Genomic DNA, 10,597 nt, shown 5'->3' on the forward strand with positions numbered 1-10,597 from the left:
TATATACTGCAAAGGTCATCAATCCAAGCTACTATTTTATCTTCTTTTGCTCCTGTAAAAGAGGGAAGATGAGCCACAAATACTAAAAAGAAGGCAGATTTACCTCAGAAAGCATATAACTCATCTTATTCAAAATTACAATTTTAGGAAACCAACTTGAAGTTATGTCTATCCATAACATATAACATATATCTATAAATTTATATAATATATATAATTATATATAATATGTATACATATCTACTTAGAAATTTAGATAATCATTTTTTTCCCAGGAATATAACTGCTTGGAATTTATCATGAAAAAATAATATCCAGTAGAAATAAATCCTTATACTCTCATTATCAGGGCATTATTTACAATGATGAAAAGCTAAAAACAGCAAAAATCCAATGATAGAGGTATGGTCATAGTGAGACTATATTCAGAGAGGACAGTCTTAAATAGCCATGTATAAATTTTAAGGATGAAAGCTGTATAGAAACATGATGAATGTTTATAATAAATAATAAATGGATAAACTAAGATAAATGCACAATACATGACCACAACTATACAAAAGTCACATAGTCTTAAAGATACACAGATAGTACAATCTTCAGTACTAGGTTGTTGGGACTATGGTTGTTTATTTTCTTTTCACTACCATTTCTGCCATTTCTCTCAAATCTAATTATTTTTTTAATTGAACGGATGAATTTTTAAATGTTTGCACACAAAAAGTTTTGAAGGTGTAACAAATTCTTGGACAAATCCTGGAGACAAGAAAGAATCACAAAACATGAGAGTCAAGCTCCAAAATGCTGATATAATTGGGGCTGCTGCTGCTGCTGCTAAGTTGCTTCAGTCATGTCTGACTCCGTGTGACCGAATAGATGGCAGCCCACCAGGCTCCCCCATCCCTGGGATTCTCCAGGCAAGAACACTGGAGTGGGTTGCCATTTCCTTCTCCAATGCATGAAAGTGAAAAGTGAAAGTGAAGTCGCTCAGTCGTGTCCAACTTTTAGCGATCCCATGGACAGCAGCCTTCCAGGCTCCTCCATCCATGGGATTTTCCAGAGTACTGGAGTGGGGTGCCATTGCCTTCTCCGATAATTGGGGAGGGGGACACAATTATAATTTCTTTAGACTGAAGGTCATAGTTTCCAAACCAAAACTAGAAAATAGGCTATCTCACTGTGTCTCCTCTTGACTGCATATTTATCTTTGTTGACAGATTCGTAAGGCCTGGTCTATCTCTTTTCCTCACTGAAATCTCAGTTCCTAGTGCAATGCAGTCCATGGGGTCGCACAGAGTCGGACACGACTGAGAGACTTCACTTTCACTTTTCACTTTCATGCATTGGAGAAGGAAATGGCAACCCATTCCAGTGTTCTTGCCTGGAGAATCCCAGGGACGGGAAGCCTGGTGGGCTGCCATCTATGGGATCACACAGAGTCGGACACAACTGAAGTGACTTAGCAGCAGCAGCAGCAGTGCAATACCTGGCTTACACTGGGATACAATACAACTGGGGGATGTTATTTTTTTTTCCCCTTCACAAACTTATGACTCTTCCCCTTGGATAAATTTAAATAGCCATGAAAAATTTTAAAGGGTCACAGCATCACTGATAAAAGATGAAACAAACACATATAGGCCGGCCCAGTGTACGCACACATCCACACACTCACAAAGGCTGCAGGAAAGAGCAGAGCGGCGAATGGTTTCAAAGAAATACCACGTGGAAGAAGAAGAAAAAAATGCTAGTCAAAACCTTAATTCTCTAAACAAGCAACATAGAAGATAAACAAGAAGCAAGAAGAAGATAAAGAGATATTTTTTCTTTTACAAGGATAATATTTTTCTTCTGACTACCTTGCAAGTCCTAGCCAGTTTTGCCACCATTCCACATGGCTTGTCTTCAATGGTTCTAGGGCTCTTAGTATCCTCACTATCTACTCCACCAAAATGTCACGTCTTCTAGGAACTCCAGGAGGGTCCAATCAGCCTGTTTGTGTTTTGATTTTTTTCCCACATCTGATTTTTCTTTCATTCTGTCTGGCTTTAGCAATAACTGAGTCAAATATAATACGGTGTTTGCATGCTCCGTCATGTCCCACTCTTTGTGACCTCACAGCCCACCAGGCTCTGCTGTCCATGAAATTTTCTAGACAAGAATACTGGAATGGTTTGCCATTTCCTACCAGAGATCAAACCCTCATCTCTTGTGTCTCCTGCATTAGAAGGCAGATTCTTTACCACTGAGCTACCTGGCAAGCCCCCAAATATGCTACAGATGAACACAAAATCCAACATCAAAGGCCCAGAGAAGGAAAGCCCACCAATTAGGCAATACATTTTTGTTGTAGAGGACTGAGAAGCCATGATTTTGATCCAGAACTGTTGAAACTTAATCTTTGAATGTTAAAAAAAAAATCTTGCTGTATATCTGCCTAGGGGATAACTGTCATAAACCAACCTCTCCTACTTAATTTTGAGCCACAGTTGTGGTTATGAAAATATGAATCATATATCTTTTTTAAATAGCCACCTGTTAATTTCTCATCCCTATTCAAGGTCTTTGCCAACCTCGACCTTCTCCTACACAGTCACGGGTTCTGCATCTGTCTGGCCACCGGGGAAATCCAGGCCTAGGTGATGACCATACAGACATGAGATTAAAAACACATCCTTCTGAGGCCTGAACCTGAGTGCGTCTGAACACTCATCCTTGATAATACATTCCCTGAACAATTATGCCGAAAATCGAAAGATGTATCCTGTGATATTTCAAGCATTTATCAGGACCTGAGTTTAGAGTTATCAGGCTAGCCTGAAAGAGGAAAATTCGAGTCAGAGAGACAAGACCCCTCTCAGGGTTCCGGGCCGCCAGCCAGGCCAGGCGGGCCTGCACCAAATCTCTTAAAGGGCTCAGTGACAAAACGGCGTGGCTTTGGCAGGTCACTGCTTCGCTAGCCCTGTGGCCACCCTAATGACAGCCTCTCAGAAAGGCCAAATGATGAAAGGAGGGGTGAGAAGCGCGCGGAGGCAGCCGCAGGAGACCGGGGCCGGGGTGGGCGAGGCCCCCGCGGAAACCTGCGGGCGCGGAGGGCCCCACACCTGCGCGGTGACCCCGAGGCGCGCCGCGCATCCTCCGCCTCCCCGGCCACCTGTCTCCCAGGTGCCCGCGGGGCAGGCCGAGGTCTGGCGGCCGCGAGGCATCCAGCGCCCACCGAGGCCGGGGACGTGCCCCCCACGCTGGGGCCCGGGAGGCGGCGGTGGCCCGCGCCGGGTCCCCGTGGAGACGGGGGTGCGCCCCTTCCCCTCCAATTCCCTCTCGCGGGCCGCGCCCTCGCCCCCCGCCCGCCTGGGCCGGGCCTTGGCCAGGACGACCCGCGCAGCCCCCGCCCGGGCCTGGTGGCCGAGACCAACCTGTAACCCCAGCGCTCGGAGCGGTCATGGTGCGGCGTTGGCGGCGGCGGCGGCGGCGGGCGGGGCGCGCACCCACCGCGGGGACGCGGCCCCTCGCCTCCCGCGGCTCCGGCGGCGCGCGCCACCCGGTTGATGCGGCTGCCACCCGGGCGGCCGGGCCTGCGAGCGCGGCGCCGGGGCTGGGGGCGGGGGCGGGGGGTTAGGGCCTTTTTTCTTTTTGCCTTTTCTGTTTTTTTTTTTTTTTTTTTTTTTAATCAGAGTTGTCTTTGCCGCAGGGGCTGGGAGGCTGGATGCAGCCCGAGAGGAGATGGCCGAGGAGGCGGCACTGCTGTTGGCGGCGAACGGGGAGCGTGGGTACCAGCAGGTTCCTTCTCCCTGGCTGCCACCGGCTCAGCCTCCCAGCGGCAACAGCTGGGCTCTCCTCTGCCAGCTCCTCCTGGGGTTCCTGGCGAGCTCACCAAGCACGCCTTGTGCGCTCGGGACGGGCACTCGCGGGGCCACCGCGGACACGCGAGCCGGGCCCCTGCGCGCGCGTGTGCATCCGGTCTGGTCTTACTGGACAGGGTATCTGAGGATGCCGGCCAGTCACACCCTGAGTGTGAAGTTGCTACATCATGAGGACCTCGGTGGCATTTATAGCTTCTAAGCATGTTAACATTTTCTCTTAACGTTAAAATATGTCATTATGTGGAATGGGCTGCTTGCCCATTGGAAAACTGGTCACCTCCAGGCACTGTAAAGGCTTTCCTAATGGCTTAGCGAGTAAAGAACCCGCCTGCAAGTGCAGGAGACATAGGAGACTAGGGTTCGATCCCTGGGTCCGGAAGATCCCCTGGGGGAGGAAACTGGCAACCCACTCCAGTATCCTTGCCTGGGAAAATCATGGATGGAGGAACCTGGCAGGCTACAGTCCAGGGGGTCACAGAGTCGGACCCAATTGAGCATGCTCACTGGCTGATTAGGGTCTATAAAGGTACCTGGCCCGGACTCCACCTGTGATATTTCCTGGGGCTCCCAGAAGAGCAGGTTTGGTGAAATCAGGGAAACTTGAACACCCTGATCAAAGACAGGGGCCATCCATTTTCTCAGTGGCATTTGTTGAAAAGTTTATTCAGGGCCCAGCATCTTGTCTTGGAGTTGGATATTAAACCCGGCCAAGAATCCTCGACAGTGATTTAGTGCTTGTGTGTGGTGCTGTCTTCACACATACCACAGAAATAGAAACATGTAAATACAGGGAGAGAGGGAACAGAATGAAACCTCCTCTAGAAGAGAAATCAGAAGCCCAAACCAAAGGATGAGTCCCTGTGGAAAATTAGAGCCCAAGGGATGAATGTTGAGTCACATACACACATTTTAGAAATAAAATCTCTTTATTTTTAAAATAAAATTTGATTAACTTATCATCTTAAAAAAATCTTTGCACAATCCATTCACATTGGGCCAATATTAGTGTTTTTTTTTAATTATTTAAAGGAAATTTTTTAAATAATTGGCATTTTATGAAATACAGAACCATGTAGAATATTTTTGCAAATTTACGAAAATATTAAAAGACCAACCATATAAAAAGCTATGTTTTAAACAAATGAAACCATATAGAAATATCTTTCATAACACAAACGGAAGATAATATAAACAATGATATATCTGTAAACCATTCATTTAGAAACGTCTAATCATCTTAAGCCACTGCTCCTGTTTTATCTAAATGTTAGTTTATTTCTCTTTGCATATTAAATATACGTAGCTATGAGCATTCTTTGGAATTCATCAAGTTAGAGTCATCAGTTAGAAAAATCATATTAATGAAACAAAGACCAAGATACTCATAAATTTCTTGGATGAAGTGATATAAAGGCAGCAATTTTACTAATCTCAGCACCATTCCTCACCCGTCAGGCATTTTAGACTCTACTCTGGCCATATTTGATCTACTGCTGGGTAAGTATCCATAATTCATGCTTAGGAGCCAAACAATCCCATGGATGATGAGATGATGAGGAAGTCTTGGGAAATCCATGAAGAAGTGATAGCTTATGGTGAACGATGTTCAATTCGTGATCTCCAAAGAAGACAATCTAACTTCAGGACCAGGGACCAGGCTTGATCACTCAAGTGCTTTTGTGTAGCAGAGTTTTATTAAGTGAAAAGGGAGAGAGAAAGCTTCTGACACAGACATCAGAAAAGAGGCGGAGAGTGCCCCCCTAACTACTGTTAGCAAGGGAGTTATATACTTTTTTAATTAGTTATTACAGTAAATCAAAAGAATGTCTCAAGGTTGTAAAGATCTTACTAGACCCACTCCCATAATTTATATTTTAAGATAATAGGATTAGCCAGAAGGTTTTCAGGAAGGAGAAACTGTCCTCAAGCAGGATACATTGTTGTTATATAATCTTTACTAAAGAATGTAGAAAAAAAGTTTGTCCTTTCCTCCTCCTTGAGAATTCCAGACCCCCATCTCCTCCTTGAGAGCCTCAGACCCCTTTATCCTCCTCGGGGACCCTGAACTTCTTATCAACCTGCCCAGGAACTGACTCTCTCAGCTTAGTACATGCATCCAGGAATCTGTAGAAACCCATCGCGTATTGGAATAGGCAATCATCCTAAAGGCAGATACTTACGTCCCAAATATCACATCATTCATTCACCTGCTCATTGTCCTTGGTGTTTCTTATCAGTAAAATTAAGAAGGACGGGCAATCATCTTGTCCAGGTCTAATGGGTCCTGTAACTACACCCATCGCCATCATTCAATGAAAACAAATTGCTGCCCTGTGGGTTCAAAATAATTCACAGATGTGTCTTGTGAGATATTTTTGAGAAATAAGAGCAATTACCAACATTTGAAAACCATGAGATGTTTGGTTTATTATAAAAGAGAAGATCTGGCCAAGTCCGATGTGCATTTCCACAAGGTAAAGGCTGCTGGAGCTTAGTCGGACAAGGATTTCCTATTTGCTCCTGTTCCTCAGCCTGCTTCAATGCCCACTTCCAGAAGGCAGTGAGGGTGGGTGTGCTCGTGATTGGTCATTTCAGTCATGGCCGACTCTGCGACCCCATGGACTGTAGCCTGTCAGACTCCTCTGTCCGTGGGATTCTCCAGGCAAGAATACTGGAGTGAGTTGCCACGCCTTCCAGGGGATCTTTCTGACCCTGGGATTGAACCTGCGTCTCCTGTGGACCCTGCATTGCAGGTGGATTCTTCACCACTGAGCCACCAGGGAAGCCCTCTCAACTGTCTGTCCTTCCACAGGGCAGAACTCCAAGACTGAGGGAAGGTGTGTGATTGCCCTGAGTTGACTTCATTAAACTAACTCCCTGTACTGGGCAGCTGGCCTCTGGCCCCATCCAGTTACTAGCCCTGACCCCAGCCCTCTCTCTCCACCCCTGGGACAGTTCCACACCTCTTCCTGCCTTTCCATTTCTCCTCTATTCAATGCTATGAGATCAGACAGGGAGCATGGTCAGAAAGAAAAGAGGAAAATACAAGGAATTTTTGATATAGTTCATCCTCTATATCTGCAGGTTCCACATCCATGGATTTAACCAATCACAGATTGAAAACATTTTAAAAGAAATTGCAAAAAATTCCAAAAAGCAGGGGTAAAGTGTATGAATTTGCTACAAGCTGGCAACTATTTACTTAGTATCTATATTATATTTGCAACTACGTGCATAGCATCTACATTGTATTAGTTATCTGCCTGCAATGGGGGAGACCTGGGTTGGATCTCTGTGTTGGGAAGATCCCTGGAGGAGGGCATGGCAACCCTTTCCAATATTCTTGCCTGAATCCCCATGGACAGAGGAGCCTAGTGGGCTATGGTCCATGGGGTCGCAAAGAGTCGGACATGACTGATGGACTAAGCATAGCACAGCAGTTACTATGAGTAATCTAGAGACGATTTAAAGTGTCTGGGAGGATGGAGGTTATATGCAAACACTATGCCTTTTAATATAAGGGATTTGAGCGCTTACAGTGTAGAGGATGAAACCAGGCCGGTGTACAGCCAAGACAGTAAACTGTGATTTAGAGAAAATGGTTTTCGGGATCCAGCAAGTGCTTTGAAACAGAAGTAACTATGAAACGCAGGACAGCAAAAATTTGATTAAAATGGGATATTTGTTTCTCATGAACTCATCTGCCCCTACCATTTACTTCCACCAAAAATTAGTATCTCCTCTGACACCACAGTGAGTAGCTGAGAAAACAATATCAATGCTGAGAAAGAAATTTTAAAATCCATGGTGGGGACACAAAATGCATGTGCTCTGTGGAAATAGAGAATTCAATTCAACCCTGAAAGGAATCTGCTGTATTAGATTTATGGGTAGATTTAAAAAAACAATTTTATTTACTTATTTATTTCTGTCTGTGCTGGGTCTTCATTGCTGCTCAGGCTCCTCTCTAGTTGTGGTGTGTGGGCTTCTCATTGCCATGGTGTCTCTTGTCGAAGGGCACAGGCTCTAGACCACTGGCTCAGTGGTCAGTGGGCACGGACACCCTCTTCCAACAACACAAGAGAAGACTCTATACATGGACATCACCAGATGGTCAACACCGAAATCAGATTGATTATATTCTTTGCAGCCAAAGATGGAGAAGCTCTATACAGTCAGCAAAAACAAGACCAGGAGCTGACTGTGGCTCAGACTATGAACTCCTTATTGCCAAATTCAGACTTAAATTGAAGAAAGTAGGGAAAACCACTAGACCATTCAGGTATGACCTAAATCAAATCCCTTATGATTATACAGTGGAAGTGAGAAATAGATTTAAGGGCCTAGATCTGATAGATAGAGTGCCTGATGAGCTATGGAATGAGGTTCGTGACATTGTACAGGAGACAGGGATCAAGACCATCCCCATGGAAAAGAAATGCAAAAAAGCCAAATGGCTGTCTGGGGAGGCCTTACAAATAGCTGTGAAAAGAAGAGAAGCGAAAAGCAAAGGAGAAAAGGAAAGATATAAACATCTGAATGCAGAGTTCCAAAGAATAGCAAGAAGAGATAAGAAAGCCTTCTTCAGCGATCAATGCTAAGAAATAGAGGAAAACAACAGAATGGGAAAGACTAGGGATCTCTTCAAGAAAATCAGAGATACCAAAGGAACATTTCATGCAAAGATGGGCTCAATAAAGGATAGAAATGGTATGGACCTAACAGAAGCAGAAGATATTAAGAGGAGATGGCAAGAATACATAGAAGAACTGTACAAAAAAGAGCTTCACGACTCAGATAATCACGATGGTGTGATCACTGACCTAGAGCCAGACATCCTGGAATGTGAAGTCAAGTGGGCCTTAGAAAGCATCACTATGAACAAAGCTAGTGGAGGTGATAGAATTCCAGTTGAGCTATTCCAAATTCTGAAAGATGATGCTGTGAAAGTGCTGCACTCAATATGCCAGCAAATTTGGAAAACTCAGCAGTGGCCACAGGACTGGAAAAGGTCAGTTTTCATTCCAATCCCAAAGAAAGGCAATGCCAAAGAATGCTCAAACTACCGCACAATTGCACTCATCTCACACGCTAGTAAAGTAATGCTTAAAATTCTCCAAGCCAGGCTTCAGCAATACGGGAACCGTGAACTTCCTGATGTTCAAGCTGGTTTTAGAAAAGGCAGAGGAACCAGAGATCGAATTGCCAACATCCGCTGGATCATGGAAAAAGCAAGAGAGTTCCAGAAAAACATCTATTTCTGCTTTCTTGACTATGCCAAAGCCTTTGACTGTGTGGATCACAATAAACTGTGGAAAATTCTGAAAGAGATGGGAATACCAGACCACCTGATCTGCCTCTTGAGAAATCTGTATGCAGGTCAAGAAGCAACAGTTAGAACTGGACATGGAACAACAGACTGGTTCCAAATAGGAAAAGGAGTTCATCAAAGCTGTATATTGTCACCCTGTTTATTTCACTTATATGCAGAGTACATCATGAGAAACGCTGGGCTGGAAGAAACACAAATTGGAATCAAGATTGCTGGGAGAAATATCAATAACCTCAGATATGCAGATGACACCACCCTTATGGCAGAAAGTGAAGAGGAACTAAAAAGCCTCTTGATGAAGGTGAAAGTGGAGAGTGAAAAAGTTGGCTTAAAGCTCAACATTCAGAAAACGAAGATCATGGCATCCGGTCCCATCACTTCATGGGAAATAGATGGGGAAACAGAGGAAACAGTGTCAGACTTTATTTTTCTGGGCTCCAAAATCACTGCAGATGGTGACTGCAGCCATGAAATTAAAAGACGCTTACTCCTTGGAAAGAAAGTTATGACCAACCTAGATAGCATATTCAAAAGCAGAGACATTACTTTGCCAACAAAGGTCCCTCTAGTCAAGGCTATGGTTTTTCCTGTGGTCATGTACGGATGTGAGAGTTGGACTGTGAAGAAGGCTGAGTGCCAAAGAATTGATGCTTTTGAACTGTGGTGTTGGAGAAGACTCTTGAGAGTCCCTTGGACTGCAAGGAGATCCAACCAGTCCATTCTGAAGGAGATCAGCCCTGGGATCTCTTTGGAAGGAACGATGCTAAAGCTGAAACTCCAGTACTTTGGCCACCTCATGCGAAGAGTTGACTTATTGGAAAAGACTGATGCTGGGAGGGATTGGGGGCAAGAGGAGAATGGGACGACAGGATCTGATGGCTGGATGGCATCACTGACTCGATGGACATGAGTCTGAGTGAACTCCGGGAGTTGGTGATGGACCGAAAGGCCTGGCGTGCTGTGATTCATGGGAATGCAAAGAGTCGGACACAACTGAGCAACTGATCTGATCTGGTCTGATGTGGGTCTTCCTGGATCTGGGATCTAACCTATATCTCCTGCAATTGGCAAGCAGATTCTTTGCTACTGAGCCACCAGGGAAGCCCTATGGGCTTATTACACTGAGTAACTACTCCAGACAGTCTAATATTTTTGAGAGCCTTGTTAAGACTGGTTGTAATCTGTACACATCTTTCTTATATTGTGTGATTTCAGGGTTCATGTATGACCGTCTTGAAACCAAATATGGATATGATTGAATTTCCTTTATTAGAAAATCTTCACATGGGGAAAATAAAGGTCCTGAAGACTTACTTTAAAAATATAAACAGACTAACCAGGAGGCACCTACTGTTGACTTATCCACTAGCAAGGATCAGCATGTACATAGTTCAGTCCGTGA

General features: G+C 44.7%; 1 protein-coding gene across 1 annotated transcript in view; it reads right to left on the minus strand.

Moving 5' to 3' along the window:
- NALCN (sodium leak channel, non-selective) overlaps positions 1-3,872 on the minus strand; it is a 307,320-nt gene extending 303,448 nt beyond the window's left edge. Inside the window, exon 1 of the mRNA XM_086330519.1 lies at positions 3,417-3,872. The gene's annotated coding sequence lies outside the window, so the exon portion shown is untranslated. The remainder of the gene's footprint in view (positions 1-3,416) is intronic.
- Between the last annotated feature and the right edge of the window lie 6,725 nt (positions 3,873-10,597).

The sequence above is a fragment of the Bos grunniens genome, chromosome 12, assembly GCF_055505025.1.
Source record: "Bos grunniens cultivar Pamir isolate PY7600 chromosome 12, Bosgru_T2T1.0, whole genome shotgun sequence".
Classification (NCBI taxonomy): Eukaryota; Metazoa; Chordata; class Mammalia; order Artiodactyla; family Bovidae; genus Bos; species Bos grunniens.